The sequence below is a fragment of the Melozone crissalis genome, unplaced genomic scaffold (assembly GCF_028551555.1).
Source record: "Melozone crissalis strain CALT ecotype California unplaced genomic scaffold, PUWL_Pcris_2 ptg000042l_1, whole genome shotgun sequence".
In the NCBI taxonomy this organism is placed as follows: Eukaryota; Metazoa; Chordata; class Aves; order Passeriformes; family Passerellidae; genus Melozone; species Melozone crissalis.
This window is the reverse complement of record NW_026535820.1, coordinates 5,490,738-5,512,611: the sequence shown is the minus strand read 5'-3', so window position 1 is coordinate 5,512,611 and position 21,874 is coordinate 5,490,738. Positions and strand designations below refer to the sequence as shown.

The following is a 21,874-nucleotide window of genomic DNA, read 5'->3' as shown; positions in this document are numbered from 1 at the left end:
AGACCTGTTTCTTGCAAAACTCCAGCCAGCTGAACCCAAGTGACCATTAGAGAAATGCAAGTCAGGCCAATAACATGTGAAATTTCTTTTTAATTCCTGTGTTTGCAATATTAAAAAAAAATCAAAACAAAGCAAAAAACAACCACAATCAAACAAAAAAACCCAGGCTAAGAAACACACTTAGCGCTGAACAGCCAGGAGTTGTACCCTCAGAGACCGTCCTATACAATGAACATCCAGTTCCAATTCTTCTTTGCTTCTTTTTTTTTTTTTTTTTTTAGTATTAATCATAAAATCATATAAAAAGTTGGGGAAGATCTTGTACTGAGTCTAACCTAACCCTGTCAACCAAGTCTACCACTTAACCCTGTCTCCCTAAGCACCGCACCTACAGTTCTTTGAAATAACTTCAGGGATGGTGACTCAACCACTTCCCTGGGCATCCTGTTCCAATGATTGACACCCTTTCCATGAAGAAATTTTTCCATAACATCCAGTCTAAACCTCTCCTGGTACAACTTGAAGCCACTTCCTCTTGTTCTATTACTTGTTACCTGTGACAAGAGAACCCCACCTTACTATATCCTCCTTTCATGGAGTTGTAGAGGGACACAAGGTCCCTGCTGAGTCTTCTTTTCTCCAGGCTAAACAACCCCAATGCCCTCAGCTGCTCCTCATGAGAATTGTGCTCCAGACCCTTCCCCAGCTCTGTTGCCCTTCTCTAGACTCACTCCAGTACCTCAGTGACTTTCTTGCAGTGAGGGACACAAAACTGAACCGAGGACTCAGCTGTGGCCTCCCCAGTGCCAAACACATGGGGACAATCACTGTCCTGGCCCTGCTGACCACACCATTGCTGATGCAGGCCAGGATGCCATTGGCCTTCTTGGCCCCCTGGGCACACCTGGTGGCTCACATTTAGCCAGCTGTCAACCAGCACTCCCAAGTCCTTTCCACCAAGAAATTTTACAGGCACTCTGCCCCAAGCCCCCATGGGGTTGTTGAGACCAGAGTGCAGGACCTGGCACTTGGCCTCATTGAAGCTCATACTGTTGGCCTTGGCCAATGGATCCAGCTTGTCCAGATCCCTTTGTAGACCCTTCCTGCTGTCCAGCAGATCACCACTCTTGACCTCTATCCCCTCATCCAGATTATAGATAAAGATACTGAATAGGACTGGCCCCATTGCTGAACCCTGGAGAACACCCCTTGTGACTGGCCAGCAACTGGCTATAACCCCATTTTCCACCACATCAGGTTAGTCAACATCACAAATTCAGGCTATCATTGGTACTGCAGTCCATAAAACACAGTGCCAAATTTACCAACTTTTTTATGGGAAATGACATTAAAGCAGCCGCTTCTATATCTCTGGTAAGCTCCACATATTGTACAGACAACTCTGAAGTTGCCTTTAGATCTGTCATATGGTGCAAGCAGCTGTCGATGAGCCATGTGAACTGCTTTGACCTCCTGCATGCCATTTTCCTCTGGCTTCCCTTTGACTTTGAGCATGCGGCCTCTTTTACACAGCTCACAGGATTGCAAGGAAAAAGGTTTGTTCCCATTTGAAGGGACCAGTGATTTTTCTTGGAGAATACAAATACAAATCATTAGTTTATCATTTTGACATAAAGGAAATGCTTTTTTGTTTTCAACAAACTCTGTTTACACCCCTGAGACTAGTAAAAGCAACAAGAAGAGGCTACATTAGAAATGCATGGGGGCTACATTAGAAATTGCATCCACTTCACATTGTCAAAACATGAAAAAACAAAGGATTTCATTTCACTCTCAAAAGACACGTCAGTAAGTGTACAGCTTCAGAAGAAGTTTAATTGCATGATGAATTCACAGGTGACAAGGTGCTAGCATTTGTATATATAAAAACTACCTGACTTTGTATATGCGAAACCACCAAGCTTTCAGAAGGATTTTTTTGTTCAACACAAGGAAATTAGGTATACTATATCTCATATTTATTTAAGGTCAAGAACTTCAGTCAGATGAGAACAAAGGACCCTGGGCTGACTGAACCAGCAGCAGAATAAATGCAGAATGCCTCCTTTGAATTGTACATTCCCTTTTCCTTCTGGACACCACAATGCTGGGTTTTTGACATGCGTCTTTTTTTTTTAGGTTAATTTTATCTATTTAATATCTGACTGATTTACCTAGGAAGTAAAGTCATCTTTACATAACATGCCTCAAACACCAAGTGGTCTGCTAGGCAGAAATTTCATCAGAAACTTCTGCCCTTTAAATTCCTCTTGCAGAGAAAGAAGCAGCATGATGCCATAGGACTAGAGCAGGAAGGGAGCATTACCAAGCCATGACTCTGGGTACAGCTGGAATTAGGAGCAATGGATTTCCTTGTGGGCCCTTTATGTCAGTTCAGGAAAATGCCACATGCCCCAGCTCTGCCCCATCCTCTGCCATGGGGGAAGATGCTCCAGGAGGTTTCAGTGCCAAAGTGCTCATGTAACACTTGAGTATCCTATGGTCAGGGTGTCACTGAGCAGGATATCATATCAGATGCAGGTCTGGAACCCAAATTTTGCTCCAGTAACCTGTGTGGCTTGCTGAAGTCTTGCAAGTCTTACACAGGACTGAGCTGTTTAAGACCAAAGACAAAATTTGTTTTCTTTTGTTTAGACTTAACAGAGCTACATTTCATTTCACATTCCTTATTTGTACAGCAAAGAAGCAGATTGATATTTCAAAACCTTTTCCAAATGTTTATTTTAAGCAGTGATACAGGAACTCTGTATTTTTACATATGGTTAGTGGTGCTGTTTGCAAGTTATCAGTCATCAGTTTAACTTTTAATCAAAGGGTTTAAAACATTTGTGTATCTTTGAAAGTTTCACACATATTTAAGTGAAGCTTGATGAGCAGCAAAGTTTTAATTGAGCAGGTGTTCAGGGATGAATGCACACTTCCTGACTGCCCTCCTTTGGGCTATCCCTGGGTAGCAGGACACTGAGTGGCTGAGAGTACAGGTAGCTGAGAGTAGGTGTGCTGACAATGCACCTTATTTAGTACAAAATCTCTAAAGCAAAAAAAACACCAAACAGGAAACAAGGACAGGCTTTGATGATTATAGAAGTTACAGAGATAATTCTACAGCTACCATTACATATTGCACAACCTGCATAAATTGTATTCTATTCTGCAATAGAAACCTTCATACATTCAAGTTTCCTGGGCTTTTGTTTTGCTACTGCCACTTTCTGATGATTGTCTTTGATTGTATTACTTCATTTGAGTTGACTGTTTATTCCTCTGCTGCTAGAAACAACAGAAAAGGATGTAAATAGTGCAGGGAAATATCTAAGCCTGGGTGTGTAAGGACCAGCATTTCTGATGCCTGTTACTTCTCTCCATTTTGGGTCACATATATAATATACATGCCATACACAGCCTTAGAGACTTCATTCTTATTAGGTCAAATGTCTTAGAATTTGATGCATACATGTTACACAGCTAGAGAGACAAGAGCAAGTCTTGAACATTCACAGGCAGATATGAAGACTTAATTATACAAGCAGTTTTGAAGCCTTGGAATCAATGTATACACACACATGCAGACATATACACATAATCATAAATACACTTAAGTGCAAAGTGATATTAATACTGGATATTGTTTTCTAAGTGACAGTGAAAAATAAGTATATGTCTATATGTCTGTCACATTCAAAAGTCAGCATTCAGTTCCTCTAATGAGTTAAAATGCAAATACACCAAAAACTAAAGACAAACTACAGATTTCAACACAGGAAGAATTAAAAAAAAACTTAACTTCACAAAAATAAAATATATAAATTGGATCCAATTATCTGAAAGGTTCTTGATGTATATAAAATTCTAAACTATTAATAAATATATCTGATAAATAATGATGATATTCTCCATATTTCTTTGTTTAATTCTCAGTTTTCTTGCAAGATCTTCTTGAAGTTTGGTTGTAATGGATCATTACGTCCATAATGTGCTCAATGTTGGAGTGAATTTTGAACAGTTTTTCGGCTGCATACTGTTTTCTTCCAGATAATTTACTGGATTAAAATTAGCAGTGTGAAAAGCTGTAGAGAAATCTAAATGCCTGCCAAATCAAAGAAATAATCACATTTTTATGAATATTTAATATCATAGTCATGGCAAATAAGGCAAGTAATTAGTACTTACCATAAATTTGCAAAGTATTATTTTATGTAAATGTTACATTCTACTAGTTTGATATGAATTATTCATTGTATTACCAGACAGTGACACAAACCAGCAAACACTAAAATCTATGTGTTATTAGTTTACTTACCTTTAATGATATTGTTTGGAGGATATTTTTCTGAGATTACTATTTTTTCCCAAACGGGATGGAAACAACAAGAAAGTCATTTAAAGTCACCTACTGCACATTCCAATATTGGAGGAACTCAAGATGCAAATCAACAGAATGCAAGTTCCTTCATGTGTGCAGACGAAGAGCTCTCAGCTATGTCTGCAATTGCAAAGACTGCACAGGTGATTACTATTAATGAAGTATGGTAAAAGCTGTTTATAAAAATAATGGATGTGGGAGAAAAACACACATCTTTACAGACAACCTCCACAGCCCCTCACAGTCAAGGGGCAGAGTCCTTGGGTTGGGTAACTAAATGATTAACAGAGAATCTAGCCCTGACTATAACACACAATATCCAAATAGCACTTCAGGACAAAAAGACCCATCCCCAGTTTATCTACAGGTGTGGGTTGTCACCTGTCTTTCAAGCCTTGACTCCTAACTTTCCTTGATTCCTAAAAATACCTGTTCCTTTTCCTGATTTGTGATTAGCACCTACTGATCCCTGAAAATATCAATTCTCATTGTGCTTCCAGCATTACAGTCTACTAAATGGCCAAAGCCACCTAAAGCTCTTGTTCCATCTTAAATATAAACTTAAATATAATTTATATAATAATATAAATATCATGTCCTTCTGGTGTTAGTAAAACCTTTCACTTTAAGTGGCAAATTTTCACTGATACTCCTTTAGAACCATCAATATAGAGAACTACTCAACACTAATTACTGAAACATACACCCCTTTGCAATTACCTTATGATGTGAAAAATAACCAATAACTCCCTCATCTATCTTTCACCTACCAAACTATTTTATTGAATCTTGATGAGCAGCATCTGACTGTTTTTCTCGTACAAAACAAGTCTTCTCCAAACAGTAAATCTTTCAGTCTAAACAAATTGCATCCACTGCTTGTCACCTTGCTCTGCAACAAACTTACCAAAATTAAAATCAGCTTATGCCATACATCCTGTCCTTTGCTAAATCCATGCACATGTCCTGCAGACAATTTTGATCTACTCTAGTATTCAAGTCTCCTAGCATAAACCAATTAATTGCTCATGAGACTTTCAGACTAATTGGTTCTGGAGCCTAATTCTCACCAAAAAAATTCTGGTGTTCCTCTACAATAAAAAACATATATTGATCTTTTGGATCACAATTTAACTTAGACCTACAATAATACATTTGGGATCTACCAAAGGGTATTATAACTTTCAGTGTCTGCTTCACTCTTCACCTCTCTGGCAGTGTCTATGGGCAATAGGGTTCACAGAACATAGTCAAAAAGCAAATGTTCTGTTTCTATTTTTTTTCCAAAATTCATCAAAGCAGCAAAGAGTTTTCTTGTCCTAATAAAGCTCCGAATAATGAAAATGTGAACTACCTATATACAGTAAAAATCAATATTACCATCTTTGGACAGAGACTGGAACAACTGGAGCAGGTATTTTACTTGTGGTAAATAAATCAGATTACAGGCTGATAACAGATTACAGTTCTTTCTGAGCCTTTTGCACCACTGAATGGGGAATTTGCAAGTATGAGCAACACTGGTTTAAATTTTGTTTACTTTATTTAAATACAGCTTTCCTTATGCAATCTTAGCTCTGTGTTACCTGTGCTTTTCACTGATTGGTATCTGGAGTTTTGTTCAGCAAAGGCCTTTCCTGCTATCACTAAAATTGTAGCTGTGATTTTGAACAATGTCATGCTAAGGCACACACCAACCATAACACCTCTACAGCTTCTAGTGCATTTCACAAAATTAAAAATATCCCGTTTCCAGAGAACTGAAATACAAGGATTTTAGCTAGGGGAGAAGAGGAATATCAGATGTGGCTTCATAAAATGAACTATTTCAAAGTACAGAGGAAAATGTGCTGTTACAATAGCTCCTTGCTATGAGCTCATGGTTTCATGCTGTACTTGGGAAAGTGCACCAAGGAACTGGCAGCTAAGCTTCCAGTATTAGAAGCAGCTTTAGAAACCACAGCTCAGTACCCCCCATTTTAAATAAAAGCTTGCCAGCTGGCAAGTGGGAGAGAAGGAAATTTCTTGTCCTTGTGGGTGGTTTGGACTCTGCACCAGTAAACCATCAGTCTTTACCCTAACAAAACTCTCCTCAGTCTTTGGAAGCTACATGTTTTCCCCTAAAATCACCCTTGTGTAACCTATTTTATTTAGGTTCAAATTTGTTTCCACCTCCAAGTAAGCAAGGTAGCAGGCTCTGTAGAAAGCGTAGTGAAACAGATACAATGGTCAAAACCTCACACTACAAGAATCCTTCAATCCCTGACTCTTTCGCCCTTTGGTATGGACTCCCCTGCACCTCACTCTGGTCTCGTCTCCCCCAGTCATAATGATAAGCAACATGTGCAAAACATCCAATTAAAAGCAAAATTTAAAGTGATGCTAGAGAAGAACACAGCACAATGGACAGCAAAAATGTGGTTCACATAAATGTTTGGTTTTAGCTTTAATATTTTAAACAAACATTTCCTTCCACTTAGACTCATCCTAATCTGCAATCTCCACCTGGTGTTTTTCAAACCAGATGGAAATGTAAATTATTTAAAATCATGAAATTCCATTAGCAGTTGGGCTTAAGTGCTTAAAAAAAAAAAAAAAAAAAAAAAAAAAAAGATGAAAGATAACTTTTCAGGGTTCCAAAATGCGACTGCGCCACCCATTGTGCGCGGCAGTGGCCACAGAGCAGGGCCCAGGAGTGCTGTGCTCCACGCATGCCCTGGCTGAGCTCTGGGCACTGGGGGAGAAGCCCCAGATCCAAGCCACGGCTGAGATTTGCACTGCAGCAGCACCTGCAGCTCGCTCACTCCCACAGCACAAAGAGTGTGACCCCTGGAGAGCCTGCAGAGCAGACATCCATTTCACCTCCCACACTGCTCCAAGCAATGCTATCTACTTTGCTGCTGTTCCATGGGGAGAAAGAATTTCCCAAAAATGTTTTTTTTTTCCAAAGTGCAACCAATGCCCATGATGATGGCTGTTCATTCCTGTTTGTAGCATAAAAGCCTGTGAGGAAACCCTATACAAAGAACATGCCTGCATGAACAAATACCACAGTGAAATGAGAAGGACCACAAAGAAGAAAATACAAACCAAGTTCGTCTTTCCATATGGAGGATTTTGGCCATGACAACTAAAAACAAAAATTACATTTGGGGACATGATATTCTTTTATTTCTCCTCTTTGGTAAAGTCTTGTACAAAAGGACTCTAACAAGAAGAAAATTCTGATGTTGTTGAGGCCACTGACAGCTCTCAAGTGCATCACAAGACAGGAGCCTACAGCCAGTAACACCAACAGGCTGAGTCACAAGGTCTTTCCAGCTCCCATCTCCCTTCCTTTAAGTGGATTGAGTTCTGCCAGCCAACATCGCTCTCTGCTGAGCTCCCTATTGCCCTGAACAGCAAGAAATCAGGCAGAGACCTCTTCACCACTGGCTGAAGGATTTTCTTCTTGCACTTTCAATATCTGTTTTTGTGAGACAGGGGCTCTCTGACTGATTACTCTTTCCTTGGATTTTCTACTATTTGGCTGCATCATACTGTAAAAAAATATCTCTAAAGCTTAATTATTTGAATTAATGTAGAAGAACTTCAAAGTATTTACAAAATGTGTAAGAAGGTATATGTACAAGAGTCTATCCAGTGGCATGGATATATTCTATTCACATGTACCATTCATGTACCATTCCACATGTACCCTGTATTCTATTTACCTGTACCATTTACAAAACCCACACCAGACATACCCATTCTGGCTCTGTGAGTAAACTCCAGTTATTAACAAGCACACTATTCTTACTAAACTCCCAGCTTGAGCTAGATGGTAACCACACCTCCATCTTTAATCTCACTTTCATTGACCGGGGAAGAACAGCTGGATTTGTTAATTGTTCATGGACCAAAATCACTGCAGGAGACAGGCACTGTAACATTGTCCTAGCTGTCTCATTATGAATCCAGAACTCTGTGAGAGTTGGCTATGGCCCCCTTGCAAGGCAGGAGAAGAACTTGATGCTTGTGAAGGGAGTTCACAAGAATCAGCTCACTGACTGACTGTTAATGCCCCTCTTACACCCCAGGCCTCTCAGAATACTGACCTGGTGCAAGCATTGCCTTGAGGTGGCACAGATCTCTGCTTGGTTTGGATCACAGATCTGAATCCAGGTCTAGTCTAACAGAAAATGACTACATAAGAACTCTTGAGCCATACAATCAGAGGATACAGCAGATTGTTAAGGGCATTGGATAGATGAGTGACAAGTGAGCAAGGAGCTGGAGTCCCAGGTTTGATTTTAAGTTCTTTGAAGATGATGCCAACTGTATGAGTTTGGCTTCTGTTTGCACATTGCCTGGTCCAGTATGAGTCCTGTCTGCTGCAAGTTTATATGCTCTGTGAAACTCAGAGAAACTGTGTTTAGTAATGATAGTAATGATCATATTTACTGTGGAAACAATCACTTTTGATTTTTTTCTTGCTTTGCTCCTTCACACCAACACTTCTGCAAATCTTTTATGCCTTTGATGCTCGGGCCAATGTAACAGCAAGACTTTCCTAGAAAATCATGTACCTTCCTCTTACCTCTAAAAAATTGGCACATTGGCTAAGGAATAAACTCCTGAGCCTCTACAGGACACTATCTACCTACAATTCCTGGTATTTCATACCACTGGAAAAGAGAACTCTCTTTCACAGGGAAAAAACATATTAAATGTTGTAGCACAAAAAGCACCCAGAAATGGCAATGTAATCAACAATCCAAATTTCAGTGTCTCCAAACAAATTTAAGAGTAGCTGCCTTATGGAACACAGGGCTGGTTGCTTCACATGGCTCTGCTCTTCTCTAGTCTGCTCCTTTTTCTCATTACATCATTTAAATTCTGGAGATGTTCTTGTCATGGCTTTTTCTCTCTCTGATTTCAAAGAATGAACCTGGGGCTTCTGATCAGGATGCAGAAGCAAAGAGAAAAATAAGCATTTCTCTAACAAAGAAAACCCTGTCAAAACACATTTTAAAATAAAGATAATATTATGTGTATACCTGTTTTATAGGTATACCTTTATTGTATTTGTTGCAGTTTGGGCAAAGAGAACTGTATTCACTGTATGGATCCTGGGGGTGATAGCTCTTGTTGCACAGAAATTGGTGGGACTAAATGTCTCAGTGTTTGTTGAGTTCCTCAGAAGGGCTTTGCACCCTGCACAGAGCTCTCTTCTATGTCACCAGGAGCACCCAGGCAAGCCAGTTTAAATCTAGCTAGGATTTCCATGCTGCAGTCAGCTCAGCTGCAGAGTAACTGCAGTCTATTCTCTCCTCCCATGCAAAACAAGTGACTCTATGTTGTTAATTTTCTATAAGCTTGCATACCCCACAGGTAGTCCAAAATTATCCTGCTTCATGGAAAGAAGTCATCAGCCATCTGCACCAGAGTGAATGGCACTCAGCATGAGAGAGGTCCCAGTGGGAGCAAGTCTTCCTCTCATTCTCATCTGAGACTTTCCCTCTTCCCCTAACAAAACCCAGAGAAGCCATCAAAGTACTCTGAATTTCCACAGCTTTATATCCATATAAAGCTTCTTTTGTACTCTGCGTAGAACAGCTTGCAATATTTGGGGGTATTTCCCTTTTGGGGCAAGAGCCTCCAGAAGTACAGTCAGTTTGGCCACAGGGACAAACTCTGCTGTGGTTCCTTCATCATCATCCCGCAGATGATGCCGAAGGTAAAAAGGCAAAAGAAGGTCCAGCTGGGGTTGTACTGTCTATCACCTTGGACTCAGAGTTGCAGAAAGAGAAAGCTTCTCTCCACTGCTTTAGAGAAATCAGAATTAGGCAGGGATTCCCCTCCACCCCATGTGAATCAGAGGGCAATACAACTTGGACAGGTCATCCTTCTTAAAGCAGGCACAGCTATGAGATCAGGTGATGTTACTCACCACACACAAATTTTAATTCTGTCAACATGGGATAGAACAGGTAGAGCATCCTCTTCCATGGCTTCACTGTTCTCATGGAGAAAGAGTTTTCTCTCATATCCACTAGGACATGTTTTTCCTTGTTTTATTTTCTCTCCTTCCAATGTCTTTCAGCATACACTGCTGTTAATTCCTGTCTGCATCTTCTTGATAAACTCATTGATTCTGGTACACTTTTGATAGGTCTCCCAGAAGTCATATCTTCTCAAGGCTGAATGAACCCAGACTCCTCAGCCTCTCTTCACAAGTCTTGTGCTCCAGCCTCTGACAACCCCTTAATAAAGTCCCAAAGAAGATCAGAAGGAGCCAAAGCAGGGAGACATTCTGAGAACTCTCTGTGGTTTTGACTGGGCATTTCCCTGCCCTGTTTGATATGTTTCAACATGAAATCATAAATGATGGCACACTTAGGATGCAATAAGTTATCCCCTTCTGGCTAACAGGAAGCCAGGAACCAATGGAATGCACACACCTTTTCCTAGTGTAGCCTAGTTGTAGCCATTTAGGACCCTGCACACAGCATTCTCACCAGTGAGCTGATGGGTAAAGCCCATTAACCTTCAGGTTTAGTTTATCTGCTCAGTCTGGTTTATTTGACCAATAAATGCAAATTAATCTCAGTATTGTCTCCCTGTCTCCTTTCCTGCATTGCCTTTCAGCTCTTTATTACTCTAAGCTGCCCAAACCTTTTCTCCCTCCTTCCTCTGCCATCTTCCTTTCTGAAACTCTGTGGGAATTCCTACAGCAATTGTCAGCACCCCCTTACCCCCAGCATGCAGTTTGGATCTAATCCATTTCAGTGGCAGTCTTAGTGGATGTGGGATCACTGGCCACTTCAGTTTTGACCAATGTCTACAGTTAGAGGGCTTCTTGTTTTTCTCCATAGGAAACACAGTTATTTATAATGACAAGAGATGTCACAAATCAAGTGTATGTATTACCATGGCTGCATCTTTAAGATAGGTCCAGCACAAGGATGCTAAGGGTGGATTCTTATTCAGATTGAAGGATCTGAAGTTAGGTGTTTACAGCTGCAGCACAGACCTAAATTCCCATTACAAAAAGTGGATCGTTGAAATAGTTAAGGTTGTGAGCTTCCCACATAACACTGCAGGCTGGTTTTTCCACACTCCCTGCAGGCTATTTTTATCTCAAACCACATCCTACCTGAAGAATTAAAAAATGGCTTTATATAACTTAGAATTTTCTTTTCTTACTGCAGACACAGGAAAGAAGGATCAAGTTAAGTTAAGTAATTACACTTTTTGTGCTGGCACAGGTCTCCCAGTGGCTTGCTCCAAACACCAAACCTTGCTCCCTTGAGATGTTAAATGCAGCAAATCAGCTCCATTTAAAAATATTTCTCAGAGCTCCCACATGTTTGCGTTTTGCTACAGGCCAGCTGTGGCACAGGATGCAAGACCCTCCAGGGGCCTCCAGCCCCCCAGGCTCCCCAGTGCTGGGGCACATCAGTGAGCACAGACTCCACCTGGGGAGTCAATCCCCTCCTGGGGCACTGACGGGGGATCCCTTCCACCAGCAGGTCCCCAGGAGAACTTTACTACCAAATGGAGGCAGAAAAGAGCTCCCAGGTGAAGGGGCCTGGCTGAAGCTGTTCGCTGGGGCACAATATCAAGGGGGAAAGATTGCATCCTCTCCAGTAGTCACTGTGCCTTTTATTATTTTCTTCTTTGTTTGGATCCAGGGCAATTCAGGTCCAGATGAGACCATGTTCAGAGCCAGGGGACTGAAGCAGTTTCCAGTTAAACAAAAACCATTCAAAGTTAGTAAACAAGTCTCTGCAAATGGGAAGAAATAGATTCATGCATTAAAGCTGCATTAAGAGAGCAAAGAGAAAAATAATTCTCTGCCTGCCACAAGCTTTACTTTTGCTGAACACTATTGGAAAAGAAATGCTGTTAGTCCCCAGCGCAAAAGTGGAAGGGGTGGGAAGGTTACGTGGGGAGAAGAAGAAATCACTTTATTTCTATCACGATGCACTAAGATATAAATACAATCAAAAGGGGTTAATCTAATCCTTTTGTGAAGCACTGAGTCAGAGAACAAGACAAAAACAAATCTGTGATCTGGAACTTCCTGAGCACCCACTCAGGGTGGATTAATGAGGAGTACACGGCTGTGAAATTACGTGCCCTCTGAGTCAGGAAAATGGTCCTAGTGGTGCATGACCTTGAAATGAGGGGAAGCAAACTTCACCTGATCCACAATTATAAAGACCTAAAAGGAGGGGGACTAAGGAGGAGAGAGAACACATTAAGAGCTGAGAAAATGTTTCTGATTATGAAACCAACAAAATATTAAACAAACCCAAGGCTTGAAAGATGAATTAAATGCAGCATAAAAAAATCCAGAGGCTTTAAAGGATACTGGCATTAGTGTTTGAGCATTATAAGGAAAGCTTGTCCTCTTTATTTACATGAAGTGGATATTTTGTTGCTGTTGTTATGGACTTAGCGATGTTTGTCTGCCTTCAATTTTCTCTTTGCAATGAAAAATTGTTGTGAGATGATTTCTAGTCTTAGCTGCTTTACATGACAGTATTATCAAGGATTCATCAAGAGGCCATCTGTCGAATTTATGAAAAAAAATGCAAAAACAAAACAGATGAAAAGGAAAGAGCAAGACAGAGACTAGTCCAGGGGACGATAGATGTGGCAGCATGTGCCTCAGTGTGAAAATTACAACATTTAAATACTGTAGAATAAATTACTGTGCCGAAAAATTAGTGATGCTCTCCCACTTCAGATTCTCTCCTTATGATGAGAACATAATGAAATAGATCACAGACCAAATCATTTTTTCCTGTGGCTATTATTATATTCTAATGAAAAATTAAAGTGGAGTAAAGACATAAAACCTGTAAGGGAATCAAATCAGCTTAGCTACTGAGTCATTTCTTAGGTATCTCCAAAACATACAGCTGATGTGGAAACAATAAATTCATAGCTTTTTATGTCTGTAATCAACTGATATCCCCCTGTTTTTCATATCTTCTTGCATCTTTATTGTTGGTATGTGGAGAATCAAATACATGCCTGTGACATAGAAAAGATAATGAAACGGCAAAAAAAATAATTCAGCTTCATCACAACTGGTTGAATTGCATAGCAAAGTAAGTAAAATATAAACATCTATTCCCAAAAAATATATATTACATATAAAATTCAGTATTTGCTGTTTTCTAACTATATTGATACTTATTTTTACATACTGTGTATAAGAAATAAATTTGAATCAAACATGGTCATATTGAAATCAAGGTATTTGGATTTAATCAGAATTTAAGAGTTTTGATCCAGCTTGTAGTATATTTTTAAAAAATTCCATGTCCTTCCTAGCCTCTCCTTTCACCTGTTTTCCATAAGGAATGCACTTGAACTTCTGTGAAAATTTGTGACAAGCTAAAAGGGGAAATATTGCACTGATTACTGTACAACTTCAAAGATTTTCAACAAGCTTTCCCCAGATACAAGTTGTGTTTTACTCATTATGTTTAAAGTTATGGAAAGCCAGCCATCAGGCTATACCCATAAAAGTGCAAAACATCAGAATTTTTCATACCATATATTTTTTAACGTAACTGTAATACATAATGAAAAATTTTAATTCTCCATGTCCACACAGGAAGAAAAACTAAGAAAAAAGGCTGATACTGCTGTCACACCACACTTAGAAAGACACTCACAAGACTCAACTCTGACTTTCTCCACCAAAACTTCCCATAAAAGTAGATGGCTTACCAACAATGACCTACCCAATGATGATACAAAGCAGATGAAATTGGTTGGCCTCAAACTTTATTAAAAACCTTCCTCCACTATTCTAGTTTAATCTGTCAGAAACCAACTTCTGCAGTAATTTCCATGAGTCCCAATTGTTAACTAACAAGTAAAGAAAAGCTACATCTGGAAGTCCATCAAGCAGTCCTCAAGCACACAGTCACTCAATTTAGATGATGAACATTCTTGGTGCATGGAGAAGGCAACACCCCAAAATCTTCAGTTGGCTTGGAAAAAAAAAAGCACCAAGATAATAATTAATTTTAACATAATTGAATTGGGAAGATCATCTTGATGCATCAGTAATTAAATGACAGCAAACACCATAAAAGCAAACTGTGCATATATCTTAATGGCACAGAGCAAAGCAAAACTACTTACAAGGTCTAAACTCTGTGTCCTTCCAAAACTATAATAGAGTTTATGGCTAAAGACCACCGTATCATTCACTGGAGCCTGGGGAGACTACATGAGGGAGGATTTGCAGGTTTAGACCTGGAAATATATGCTTACTTATTTAACTTTTCTCGTGAGGGTAAGCTCACAAATTTCAGTTGTACTTGACCCAACTGTAAGGGCAAGCACATACAAATCCCTCTGAAAGATGGGACATAAAATTTACATTCTGGAAACTTTTTTTAATGCAATTATGCAAATATTACTGTCATGTTATTATGCTTTAAGGATCAATTCTTTAATTATATAAGCATCAATATTCACTTGACAACTGTGATGTAATTACAAGCAAAAGAAGAGGTAGTTATGCTAGGTGGGGGCTAACAAAGTAAGTCTTCTGTGGAGTATTTTCTTTTGAATCTACTCAAATATCTGAATATTAAACAAAGTCAGGAGAATGAGTCTATTACAAAAATATTGTCTGCAGGGCTTGCCTTCTGATTTAAAAGAAGATTAGTACATGAATACCAGACTTGGTGCCTTTTTTGAAAAAGGACCTGCCATGCAAATGCAGTGAACCCAGAGTTTCTCAGGGATCAGTAATCTTGCTTGTGAAAATTAACAGAGAAGAAACCCACAGCAATCACATATATTCTACCACATATACTCTACTAACATTTATGATATGACCAAGCATTTAGATAAAGATCATGCCATAGTAAAAGGGAAACAAGAAAACTTATTGACAGTGATTTTTGATCCTCACTTCACTGCATCTCTAGGAACAGTTGAGAAGCAAAAAATGGCATCAACAAACCACCAGTGTCCTCTGTGACTGATTTTTAATAATCCAGCTGCCTTGTTTAGGGCTGGCCGTTTCTTTTTCCCTGCATTCTGCAAGAAAAAAGAATTAAAACCTTTACCTGAACCAATGTGAGGATCAGCTCATGATGAAATAGCCCAAAACTCCTTCAAGTTTCAAGGGAGTGGTGTTTCTCACACAGATGCAGAATTCTGCAGATGTCCAGCCCAATTCCTGCCATTGATGGATCATTTAAGTGCTTCACCCATGCCAAACCATTATCTCTGTACTGTGCAACAAAACCTAATGGTCACACACAATAACAATCAGCAACAAAATAATTGTCATCAAGCACTGGAGGTCCGGTTTTATCAGGAACAGAGAATTCCTGGTAATTCCAATGAATTTGCTGGGCTGAGACTCAGTTGTCTCACTGGCAGCAGATTTACCACAGAACATGTGGTCCCATTTTGGGAAAATCAAGAGCTTTTGTGCCACTCTTTACCTGTCCCAAATTGCTGGCACCCCGAGAAGAGAATTATGCTTGGGCAGAGCTGTGTGGGAGAACATGAAAACACATTCCATTAAATTAGTTACTCAAGTGTGTAGCTCTGCCATGCACAGGAGTCAATTACCATGATAGCCCTGCTCTGCCCCACTCCCCATCACCATATGACTGAAGATCCATTGTGTAATAATATCCTGCAATAAGGTGTCAAGAAAGGACATTAGGGGTCTCTGAAGCAATGAGCGTTAACTGGGTACAATATTTTCCTGGGTCCATTTTATTGGGATAATCCCTGAACTATTCAAATACATGAACTCCCATATGAAGCAGGTATCTCTCCATCTGCACTAGCCCCGTTACTGATGAACAGGCTGGAAATATATGGGAAGCAACGATATTTTAAATAACTGTTCCATAAAATAAATAGTAAGCACACAGCTCAGCATTTCAAGAGCCATAAAATAAACCATCATCAAAAAAGCTTGTTTTATGAACCCATAAATCGCCTGAAAATAAGCGTTTTCTTCATCTTCCTGTGTTTTAATAAAAAATTCCTTTTTTTACTCACTCAATTACAATATCACTATCAGTTCAAATTACAGGTCAAAGATATGGGGCTTAATGTATGTACAGCCAGTTCTCTTCTCCTAATAACCTGTCATTCCCAGGATTTGAATGTCAGAACAGAGCCTGCCGTGGTAATGCTACCCGGCAGCACAGTGATGAAAACTTTGGACAAATCATGAAGAACATTCCAGATCCAAATCATCAGAAGGTTACTGGGGAGAGCCTTTCATCCCGCTCTGACCCCTTGATCTGACAAGTGACACCTACAAAATGAACAGCTCTCCAGCTTAAATTGTTTAACTGTAGCCTGATCAGTTTTATTATCTTGCTAATCCGGATATCAGCCATTTCATCAGAATGGAAGATATGCATATCATGAATTATTTTGACACCAAGACCTTTTAATTTTTGCCAGCAATATTTCACTACACCAATCAGGGCCTGCAGTCAGTGATGCTGTTCGCCTCCTGGGATGTCAGAGGACAGTGCACTCCTGACAGCACCAAATCATCTGGGAGCTGTAACGAGCTATTGCTGCAATTATTATTATCTCTTGTAGTCATGCATTTCATTACAGTGCAGGCAGACAGAGGTTTCAGTTTCAGGCCACTCTTATTTAGGAATCTCTGCCATTTTATGGGCTGTAGGGCTCTGTAGTGTAATTTCTTTTCTCCTCGGTAGACAAGGATAGGTGAATTTCTAATAAAAACAAAACACTAGCGAGGTACTGTGGAAAGAGGGAGCACAATACAGTACATTAACCAGCAGTGAAACAGCTTAAATGGCCCACTTGTAGTTTATGAAAGCAGTGGTTAATCAGCAATATGGTTTGCTGCAGAGAGAAATAAAGAACAGTTTATCTTTAAATACATATATATTATCCTTTTCCAAACTACCCACTGCTAAACTTTTTTGAAGGCTAACACTAAATCTTGAAGGGCCAGATCTATGGCTTTTAGTGAACTTTTTTCTGTCGCTTCATAAAAAAAACCCCTGAAATAGTTTAGTGCATATGCCTGGTTTTTTTGTATAAGCAGCTTAGTGGCCATTATTACAAAGCACGGGTATGCAAGCAAGCATGTTGGAGAGAAAGGGGAGAGGAGTAATCTCGTCTAAAAATTATTAAAAATTATAAAAATTAAAAAAATTTATATTTACGGGTAGAACATACCATGTGTTATGAGTAATGGCTGAGGGAGCTGGGTTTGTTTATTCTCAAGAAGAGGAGGCTCAATGGATCTCCACAGCTCCCTGTCGGAGGTTGTGGCGAGGTGGGGACCAGTCTCTTCCACCACGCCTGCAGTGACAGGACCAGAGGGAATGGCCTTAAACTGAGATGGGGGAGATTCAGATGAGATATAAGAAAACCTTTTCACTGTTTGGGTGGTCAGGCATTGGAAGAGGCTGCCCACAGAGGTGGTGGAGCCACCATCCCTGGAGGTGTTCAAGATCTGTCTGAATCTGGGTGATGCTTTAGTGGTGTAGGAGTTGCAGTGGTAGGGCTGTGTTCATGGTTGGACTTGGTGGTCTTGAAGGTCTCTTTCACCTTTGATGATTCTCTGATTCTAAGACCAGGGGCCCTTCCCAGACATAGCAACAATCACCATTTTACTCTTTCTTACATCTAAGGATAAGTGGTGGCCCAAAAGACCTTGTCCTGTGTACCATGTGTTGAATGTCATTTGGAGGGTATCACCAGCTTCCACAAGCATTACAAAACAAAAAGAGATAACAAAATGGGAGATTACTCTCTTTTCCTTCAGGAATTCATTTTCCTCAGTTTCCTTGCTCCTTTTCAAACCCACTCCTCCTCAATGTTTAAGCTACAAATGACTTAAATTTCATAATAGAAAAAGAAACACCAGCAAAAACAGGGATAGAATTCATCTATTTCCATGCTCTTTAGCAATGGCATGTAAAAAAAAGTAGTAGGTAAAAAAAAGAGTAAAAAAAAGTAGGAAACTCCCTTAAGTGTGAGGAGCACAGCCAAGCTCCTGGCTATCTGTGTACACATGATAAAACACTGGAAAGTCAACCACACATTCAAAGAATCTAAAACTAAGTTACCACTGATACAGACAGAAATTGCTGCTACACTAAATAAAATAATAATTTGAAGAGACTAATTTAAGTGTCAACAATAAAAAAACAACTTCACACCACCTTTCCCCATGAAAACTACATGATGTCTTCTGTGCTGAGGTATTTAATTATGCACTTTCTGTATTCAGCCATCTCCTCCACATGTATAGTTTCTTTGACAGCAAGAGAGACAAAGTTCTGAATATTAAACTTAAAGTAACATATTCTGCCTCATCACTTGTGTAAAGACAGCTGATATTGCCTGAGAGTTTGGCACCAGGGGCCAGGCACCATATTTTCAGCCACCCACACATAAACCCTTTCAATACAATCACTAGCAACTTGACTGTGAAATTTCCAGACATTGATGGCTAGCAAAGACTAATAGCAATGCTCCTGTGATGGACTCCCATCAGGAAAACGCAGTTCTTCAGCTTTTTGATCCCATCTGTGTGATGCGAAGAGAGCAGGGAAGAGTTTGCCTCAGCAAAGATAGGATAGTGTGTCCAAAAAGGAGTAGAGCATCACACCAGGGTCTGTAGTGTTGTGTTTATTTACAGATGCCATGCAGTTCTATATAACTCCCTTGTTAGTTAAGGGTTGCTGACCCTACAGACTCTTACACATGTGAGCAGTTCCATCAAAGTCACTGGGACGTGCATGAATTAAGATTCCTCCTTCCAGAAAGGCTTAGCAGGATGAAGGCTGGTCCTCATGGCTGTTGAAATCTTAGAGATTGACTAAAAGGAGAAGCTAAATCCACTCAGCCCTAAACAAACTAGAGAATAGTTTCTCATGACCCGTGTCAGTGTCTATTTGTCTGGTGAGGCAGTAATTCACACCTCAGAGGGAATGGCTCGGCCAATCCATGTTCCTGGTGGGCAGCTCTGGAGGAAGAGAGCAGGACCACGGCCCCAGAACAGGCAACTGAGGTTTGCATGAAGAGCATCAGCTCAAGGCACTGACACGGACAGCAAAGGCTGCTCTATTGCCTGAGGGTCATGATGCCCCCTGCTCTGCAAGGGCTGGCCCGTGGGTGACCGGGAGCTAAAGTCCCTGCTCTGCAAGGGCTGCCTTATGGGTGACTTGGAGCTAAAATCTCCAAATCACCCATAGGTGACTTGCTAAAAAACGCAAGAATCATCCCCTCCTCTCTTTGCCTGCAAGACTTCAGAAAACAACTTTTCTAAAAGTCACTGCACTTTGCAGATCCTTTTACATGAGCTTTACATTGGCTGTGGCTATCACAAGTCAATCACAAGTGAAGACATTTAACATAAAACCAAAGCAAGACAGCTCAGCCAGGACGATCTAAAAGCATCCCTAACCCAGGCTGGAATATTTTGGACATTTGCAGCTTTTTCTCTACCTTAAATCCAAGCTCTATGCTTTGCTTCATCACAACTAAGAACAGGGAGCAACTGAATCAAAGTCAGAAGTGTTCTGGCTGTGCCAGGTGGCTTCTTTTTGAGAACAGGTGGGAAGGCACAAAATTTCCTTCAAATTACTGCAAAACTTTAATGTAAAAGAAGTTTTTAAAAATTAGAACAATTAATTAGGAAAATTTAAGAGGGAACCCAGGCAATGGAGTTCTCCCACTCCCACTCTACAACCTGTCACTGCTTTCAATGTCCCTTATTCTATTTATTTTATAATCATTTTTATTCCCTTTAAGACAAATGTTTTCCTAAATGACTGTCAAATCCCTTTTTAAAACTACAGTCACATCTTTATCATGACTTTAACTAGATATACTTGATAAAAAGTCTTTTTAACTCTTGAAAAGCTGTAATTCTTTCATGTGCATCATGAAGAAAATAAAAATGCAATGCAATAAAAAAAAAGAAACTTGAAAGTTGTCATTCTTCAGGTCAGTGAGAAGCTCTTCAAACACATTCATGCAAACACACAAGTACAAACTGCATATAGACTCTTCTTTTAAGATAGTTTTGAATTCTACATTACTGTGAATAACAATTCATAGGAAAATATGCTAATAACATCAAAACCACCTGCATTTCAAGCATATGTTAGTGTGTAAGTGATGGTTTTTGTTTAAAAGAACATGAGAGCACCTGACTGTGAGGAAGTTATACAACAGATATAATTACTTAATTGGATCCTCATAATATTTCCATACAATCAGTTCCAGAATTCTCAGAATCATCAGGGGTCAAATTCCACAACATCCACTAAAGTGAAACAATGTGGTTCATTGATTTGGCTCAGATCACACTCCTTATTTTTTTCAAGGATTTCAGCATATGTTAGCATGTTGCTTAAATCTTGTCGTGATTATTACTTCTTGTTTACTACATATTACATTGCCTAAGTAACATCTTAGCTTGTTTATTTACCCTAAGAGCCAGGTACTTTGTATTACAGCCTAAAGAGTGTTTTAGCTTATAACATCAGAATTTTAGTTATCTTTAATGGAACACAGCAGATTTGCACTAAAATAAACATAAGTTCTTCATTAACTTTAGAATGTGTACAGACTCAGCTTTTAATTTTTTACAAAATCAATCATGATAGATTCTTCCCAATGCTTCTTAAAACAGAACTTGACTTCCATCTGAGTCCTGATGATGAGCTGCATTGCAGCCACCAAATACAGTGCATCAGCATTTACCATCACAGCTTATAGGTGCATTTAGTCATGTAAATGATTCAACAATAATTAAGTAAAAAAAACTACGGGGATTTTTTTTTAAATCTGGCTCTCAGCAACCTGTCTAAAGCTTTATCCTTAAATCCAAGGTAAGAATTCAATACTTCATAGGTATCATGACTGACCTTCAGCCATCTATTTGTTCCTTGTAGTAACTCATGGAAAATTTTTTCCTTCCCCCTTTGCCCTCCTGTAATGTATTGTGTCTTTCATTCTTGCCATGCTAAAAGGTTAAGGATGCAGTGTGCACCAGTAAGAGCACTTTTTACTCTTGCACAGGTGACCTCATGTCCATGCAGGGAATGTAACACAACCTGCTTAAATTACAGCCACTTCTACCTTTGGTGAATTTAATTTCTTAAATATGCTGCAGTTTATGCCATACTTACACGTAAAAAACCAATTTAATGAAAACTTTCATGGTTTATGTATCACATAGGCATGAATACTCATTTTAAAAACAGAAACAGAAATCTGCAATCCAATGACCTGATAAAGCTCGGACCAAAGTTTCCAAATGAAGTTCCTGGTGGCAGGCTTCCAAGTCCATGTTAGACTCCCAAGCCCACATTAATCTTACAGCTTCCATCCAAAAAAAAGGGGGTTAAGCCCTGTGTGAAGGAGCCTTGCAGCATTTCAGTAGGCACCTGCTGTTTTTGCAGAGAAGGAGCCAAGCACTGCCACAAACAAGTC

General features: G+C 39.7%; 1 pseudogene; it reads right to left on the bottom strand.

The window, feature by feature from the left end:
• Positions 1 to 344: 344 nt before the first annotated feature.
• LOC128942553 (uncharacterized) lies at positions 345 to 1,186 on the bottom strand (annotated as a pseudogene).
• Between the last annotated feature and the right edge of the window lie 20,688 nt (positions 1,187 to 21,874).